The sequence below is a fragment of the Crocuta crocuta genome, unplaced genomic scaffold (assembly GCF_008692635.1).
Source record: "Crocuta crocuta isolate KB4526 unplaced genomic scaffold, BGI_CrCroc_1.0 scaffold359, whole genome shotgun sequence".
Taxonomy (NCBI): domain Eukaryota; kingdom Metazoa; phylum Chordata; class Mammalia; order Carnivora; family Hyaenidae; genus Crocuta; species Crocuta crocuta.
In genome coordinates this window covers 808531-815940 of record NW_027528877.1, presented here as the reverse complement: position 1 = coordinate 815940, position 7410 = coordinate 808531, and positions in this window count along the sequence as shown.

Sequence of the window (7410 nt, the reverse complement as noted above, 5' to 3'; positions counted from 1 at the left end):
TTAGACAAGTTTCCTAAAGAGTGATCATGAAATATTTCTCACTTTGCTTTGGGTAAAGGGAAGTCCCCTCTTGTCCACCATGCTAAGAGAAATAGAAGAAATGCACAGAACTCTCTTCAAAGAAACTTCCCTTTGATTTCCAGTCTCATTTTTCCAACAGGCCCAACATGATTTAGTGGATTGTTTGGTGGTAGGGATTCAGCTAAGCATAGCAGTGCTTGCTCACAACCACCTCCTTTGGAAGCCCTAACCTAGGACCATCACTTCTGGTTTTGAAATGTGAGTTCAGATGCCACCTGTTCTGGGCCTCAACCAAAAGTAAAACAAGCCCTGTCGCATTCACATTTGTTAAATGAAAAACAAGATCTAGTTTTCTCCCTAAGAAGATGCCCTAGTCATATTTTGAAATAAGAAAGTCTCTGGCTGTAATAGATGGTTGTTCTTCACTGTCCTCTAAACACACTGTATTGTACTATGTACTGTCCTTGGGTTAAGGGTGGAACTGAAATCTGCTAGAGTTTCATGGTAACTCTGCAGGCCTCTAGTGTACATGCAGAAAAAAATATGCTTAAGTACTTAAGTATAAATATTTTCTGAACTCCTCTAGTCATGCTGTTTAGTAAAAAAAAAAAAAAAAAAAGACAGAAAGATCTGCCAGAGTAGGGGGGCAAAAAGAAGGCAGAGTGTGGAGGAGTTGAAGGTTTTTTTCTTCCTCACCCTTTAGGAGGATGATTTTTTTCAAACACAAAGATGCCTATCAGAAATAAAACTTAGATGAAACATCTATGAAATTGGAATAGTAATAATAATGTTTTCCTCTTAGGGTTGCTGTTAGAATTTAAACAGTGTCTCAGAAGCAGTGAGTACCTATTAAAGGTTAAGAATTATTATCATTATTATTAAGGTATCTATTATTGCTACTCTTCACATCTGTATCCCACGAATCCAGAAGATGGTTCAAAATGTGAGAGGATATAATAGTTGTTGAATAAATGAATGAATGAGCTTGCAAAGTAGTATTGGTGTCCCAAATGTTCAAAGCAAGTATTCTAAAGGGTATGTGTTGTTTGAATGTTGCTAGATTGTGCTTTTTTGGAGGTGGGAATTACCTTTCTTCTTCATTGCCATAGTTCCCATGCCTGACATGGTCTTTCATGCACTAATGCTCAATATATAAACATTTTTAATAAGTAGGACACACTTTTAGGATGTTTCCTATTTAAAATCAGATTTAGAGTTTTTGCAGAAAAGAGTAAGTTAATTCTAGAATCTTGCTGTTGGAAAGGTTTTTCAGCTCTTGCTTCTATTCTTAGAAATTGTGAAATGATCAAACCTACTAAAATATTAAAATTTTATGAAACCAAAACACTATACATACAAGTGAAGTTCCTTATGGCTGTTGCCTCAAATTTGCTCTCTTCTTTTTTCAGAGAAAAATCATTGTCTTGAGTTAGTTGTTTATTATGTAGGAATTAAGAAACAGTATATAGTGTTGCCTATCATGTTTTCAGGTATTATATAGTTGTATTCATTATGTATGCACATTTTTCTGCAGCTTGCTTTTTTTGAAAAATATTATATTTTTGAGCTTCAATTAAAATGATGCATGTGATGTCTAGTCCATGTCAACCATTGTGTAATATTCCGTTGAATAAAAGAAGAAATGTTTACTTGTTTTCCTATTGATGTATATTCAAATTACTAACAAATTTTCTTGTATTAACAATTCTGCAGCAAGTATGCATTAAGTGTTCCTGTGTGTGCTACTTTTTCTCTTTGGTATAGGCTGAGAAGTGAAAGCACTGAGTCAGCAATGTTACTGGATGGTTTCCATTGGTCTCTAAACCAGTTAACTCTACAGTATAAAAAGCAGTAAAGAAGAGGTCCTTCCTCCCCAAATCCTCTTCAATATACGATACTGTTGAACTTAAACATTTTTGCCTGTGATGAATGTGTTCTTATTGTAGTCATTGTGGTTTTATTAAATTAATACCTGTGTAAATTTATGTGCATTTCCCTATTAACTAATAACATTAAGTTGTTAATTAACAATCCAATGTTCTGATTTTTAATAGGATAATTTAACATTTTTGTAAGATTTTAGGCTTATTTCTACCATATAATTTTGTGTTTTCTTTACTTTTTCTTTTTTTTTACATCTTTTGTTGATTTAAGATTTTCATAATCCTTTCTTTTTTATTCATCTATTTATTTGGAAGCCCTACATGACATTTAATTTCTTCTTAAATTTAACATATGTATGAACTTTAATCTTTTTCAAGAAAATAAAAATTATTTAGTATTTCTATTCTTTTTTTGGACACAACCTCAAACTCAACATACTTTATTTATTTTTATTTTTTAAGTTTATTTATTTATTTTTGAGGTCTCTCTCTGTCTCTCAAAATAAATAAAACATTAAAAAAACAAAATGTTATAAAAAGAGGTGCCTGGGTGGCTCAGTCAGTTAAGCTGAGACTTCAGCTCAGGTGATGATCTTGTAGTTTGAGAGTTGGATCCCCACATCAGGCTCTCTGCTGTTGGCATGAAGCCTGCTTTGGATCCTCTGTTTGGTCCTCCCTCTGTCCCTGTCCTGCTTGTGCATTCTCTCTTTCTCTCTCAAAAATACATAAAACATTTTTTAAAATGTTATTTATTTTTGAGAGAGAGAATCCCAAGCAGGCTTGGCACTGTCAGCCCAGAGCCCAGTGCAGGGCTCAAACCTATGAACTGTGAGATTATTACCTGAGCTAAAATCAAGAGTTGGGTGCTGATCCAGCCAGGTGTCCTCAACATACTTTATTAACTCAATGCCCAACAGTCCAATCTTGGTCTAATAATTCAAAATTTAATTTTATCTCTAAAACATAATTCATCCCCCCAACACAATGTTCTGCTGCCTGAGTGGCTCAGTCAGTTAAGTGCCTGAGTCTTGACTGTGGGTCAAGTCATGATCTCATATTCCTGGGACTGAGCCCCATGAGGGCTGGGCATTGGGTGTCTAGTCTGCTTAAGATCTCTCTCCCTCTGCCCCTCCCCTCATTCTCTTTCCTATGCACATGTGCATTCTAAATAAATAAATAAATAAATAAAACAGAATGTAAAATTTACCAATATTTTATGAATCAATGTTTACTGAGGTAAACTGTGAAGTTCATGACATGGAACTATAGAAAAGATGAGGAACTGAGAACAAAACGTCATCCTCTCAGCTGGTGTCAGCTATATAACCTCAGCATCTGAAACATATTGCTCCTCTGTCTTCTGTCATCTATTTTTGCTGATGGCACACGCTATCATCTAATTATTATTGTTGTTGGATTATCTCTCTTTTTTTCTTGATGGTTTTTAAGATTTTCTCTTTATCATTGTTTTTCTGCAGATTAACTTCATTTCTTTTTTAATGTTTATTTATTTTTGAGAAAGTGAGAAGAGAAAGAGAGAGTGAGCATGAGTCGGGGAGTGGCAGAGACAGAGGGAGACAGAGGATTTGAAGTGGTCTCTGTGCTCTGAAGGGGGCTCGAACTCATAAACCGTGGGATCATGATCTGAGCTGAAATCAGATGCTTAATCAACTGATCACTCATGCACCCCTACAACATTTCTAACTGTAGACTCATTTTATTTAGCCTACTTTGTATTCATGGTATATTCCCAAAGTAACATTTTCTTTCAAAGATGGAAAATTATTATAAATATGGCCTTAAAGAAAAAACTACTGAGTTCTTTCTTTCAGTCTCATTTAGAACTCCATTGGCATTATTGGGTATAAGTTGGAGGTTTTTGGGTTATTCTTCAGATTTCAACTGCTCTTTCTGTCTCATTCTCTCAGGCTAGGTTCTGGACAAATATTTTAGGAGAATATTTTAATTCACTAATTCACTTGTGTCTGGTCACACTATATGCCAACTATTGCTCTATTGACTGCTCCCTCCCCCAGTGACTATAATTCTCATTCTTAAGTCTTTGAGTTGGTTCATTTTGCTTCTAGCTACTATACCATGTCTGCCTTTTTTTGTGAGTTAATTTCTTGTTCTTTTGAAATGAAACTTGTTTCCATCATCTCTGAGCAAATTAATCATATTTGTGTTAAACTGCTTGTCAGACAATTCCATAAATATATTATCTTTTCCAGCAGTGCTTTCCCAACATTAATGTGTATATGAGTTGCCCAATAGTTATGTTGAAAGGTGGGTTTTGATTTAGCAGGTGTAAAGTGATGCCTGAGACTTTGCCCTTCTGAGAAGCTCCCAGGTGATAGTAATGTTTCTTGCACAAGGATCAAGGTTCCAGAACTTATGATCTATTTTTTGGTACATTTTACTATCCTTTTTAACCTTAGGTGCTTTCATGTTTGGGGGAATGTTTGTTTTCAGACTCATTTTTTGAGTGGAAACTATTTAGTTAATTTTGATCGCTTATTTTCTTCCTCAAGCAACTTGCACCCATCTTGCCTGCCTCCTTTTCTAGTGGGTTTATGACTGACCCCACACAATCCCCCCAATTCTTGGTTTGGAATTAAGTGTTTTAAGGTGTCTCCTCCTCCTGGTGTGTGGGAATATTGAGGATAGGTCAGATATGCTCAAGGAGGCCATGCACAGTTTTGCTCCTTCACTGTCTTAAGGCCAGGTCCTTGTCAGATCCCCCCAAGAGGTCAGCAATAATGGTTCCTTTTTTTTTCTCCCCCAGCCTTATTTCATGAGTGGAACAGATGAGCTCCTACCAAGCCCCTAGCTTCAAGCAGTTTGATCTATTCCCTTTTCCTGTATCACTACCTCACACTGAACACTTTTAATCTACTTCATTCCCAACTAGCCAAACTCGTGAGTGCAACAGGCCTGTGTCTTCAATTCCACCTGCCAGTTTGCATTTCTGTTCCGTTATCTCCACAGAAATATTTGTCTTCTTTTAAAACACAGATACACCTGTTGGTTTTCTCTTTGCAAATTTTACCTGTCGTTGTTATGGATTTGAGCAGAAATGGTGGATCAAAGTGTGAACACACACAGACATCTCAACCAGATACCATTTCCTGCACTTTTTAGCTGTCTCAGAGTGTCTATCTTTGGAATGAAATTCAAGCACAGACCTAAAAAAAAATAACAAAGATAATAATTGTTGGCAATACTAAGTTGGTACCATCCTTTGATATATCATTTTAACTAATTCAGTCTGAAGGTTTTGTTTTAGAAAAGAGCATTTTTCAAAATGAAGTTCAAATGCTATACCTGTGTGTGAAAAATGCCCCAGAAGTCATTTAAAAAGTGTTATGGAGAAATATCACATATAAAAATGTAATTTCTCCAACAACACAAACAAAAATAAAGTATTTGGGTATATTTGATTGGTCACCTTTAAATTTATATCGGCTAAACTGACAACAGAACATTATTCTTATATTTAGTGACTGCCTATATGTGCCTATGATGAGTCTGGGTAATTCAGTCTGCAAATCCCTCTGTGGTATTAAATTCATAATATTGAAAGGGACCTTTATCTGGTACAACTGTTTTCTTACAGGGCCATCTAATAAACTACTTCAGAAAAATAATTTAGCTGAAGCTTTCTTTCAGAAATATCAAAACAGGCTTCTGCAAGTTATCTTTGTACCATATTCCGGGGACTTTTATGGCTACTGGCAGTGAAGTGGAGTGGAATATTCTCACAGCAGGGGCAAGGAATCCCAGCCCAACCTGAATTCTGCCCCTAATAAAAGATTTTTAAGGCAACTCATTCTGGCTCTTTGTGCCTCAGTTTCATCTACAGAAAACAGAGATTTTTACTTGCTCTAACAAATCATTGTGAGGCTGAAGTGAGGTAACAGGCATAAAGAACTTGTTAGAAAGTTAAATAAGAAATATGGTAAAAAAAAAAAAAAAAATACAGCCAATTCAAAGTAGCTATTTGTAGCTTTCAAGACGTTGGCTAACTCACTCTTGTTTAGAAAAGACAATAAAGGTCTGAATTACTTTGGTGGTCAAATCGAATTGTATGGCCAGACAGCCCAAATAAAATACACTTCCTTTAATGTCGTGTGGCTTTCCAGGAGGCTCTGGGCTAACCAGTTCCTTACCCTGCTTTCTCTTACTGCCATTCCTCTTTTTCCTTTATAGCATCCTTCTTACCTTTTGGTGAGTGGGTCATGGGCTCAGAATGAAGTCGGAAGCTGAAACATATTTCAGCAATTAGCAGCCTAGAAACTCAAGCTGTTTTTGGCAATATTCTAAAAAGATGATTTCATCACCTTTCATCTCTGGCTAGTTTGTTAATTCACATTCCCATGTCCTTGGACTTGGAAAGCTCTCCAGTGCTAGAGGCACATTCTTAGATTGGTGAGGAAAGTGTAAGCAACTTAAAGATGCTAAATAGGGACATTAGCTACATCTGAACTAGATATACTGAGTTAGTGGGGTTTTGTTCGTGGCCTGTTCTCTCTATTTTTAAGTGTGATTGTACTCAGAGCTATTCTGAACATTTTAGTTAACTCCCTGCCATCCACCTACCTATCTTATTATTAGCTACTCTTTCCAGAAATATTTTTAAAGAAGTTAAAAAAGAGATGAAACAAAATGTCTTCCAAACTGCTTCTACCTCTGGCTTCAGAGAAGTGAACAGACTCTTAGCTCCTTTTGTATCTCATTTCTTGGAGGCAGGGACAACTGAAAGCCAAAAAGAGACTAGGGAATTTGGTCTGGAAATGGAAAGTCCTTTATATTTTAAGTCACTTTACATCCTCGGACGCAGGTGGCAATGTTTCATTCAGGGAAAAGAATTGATGTTGTCCTTCTTTAGTGAAAATATGAAGGACATTATCAGCATTAACTAATAAGCATCATTACCACTACCATAATGTTGGTTGAAATTATGAATAACCGTTTTCCCACCCCTCCATCAATCCACAAGTAAATGTTCCTTGACCAAGTCAAGCGTGGGTCTTGTTTGTCTCCAAATAAGGTCTAGATAAAAAGTCACTAAAATAACCAAGAACCTAGAAGGGGCCTGTAGGAAACCAGCAAGAGTTTAATGCCTGGAATTTATATCCAGGATTTGGGCTACTCAGGTTCTTTTTCTTCCTTTCTTCTCTTTGGCTATTTGTTCTGGTAACTGGTGCAAAGATTTCTAATTCTAAAATGTCATGACTAAAAGACACTAATGAAAATTAAAAATAGGAGCATTTGGACCATAATCTATTTTTGTACATGTTTAACATAGTGATTCTAAGTAAAAAAGGGGTATACAGTTGGCTGGAGAGTGGCAAAAACATCCATGTCAGGAGATTAAGGTTCTGGTCCTAATTCTGGTCATTCTGTGTATCACTGAGAGATGAGTTTTTCAGTGGGATATGCATGTCAAAATATGTTACTAGCTTTACAATTATACATTGCCAGATATACTGCTAGAGTCCACTGC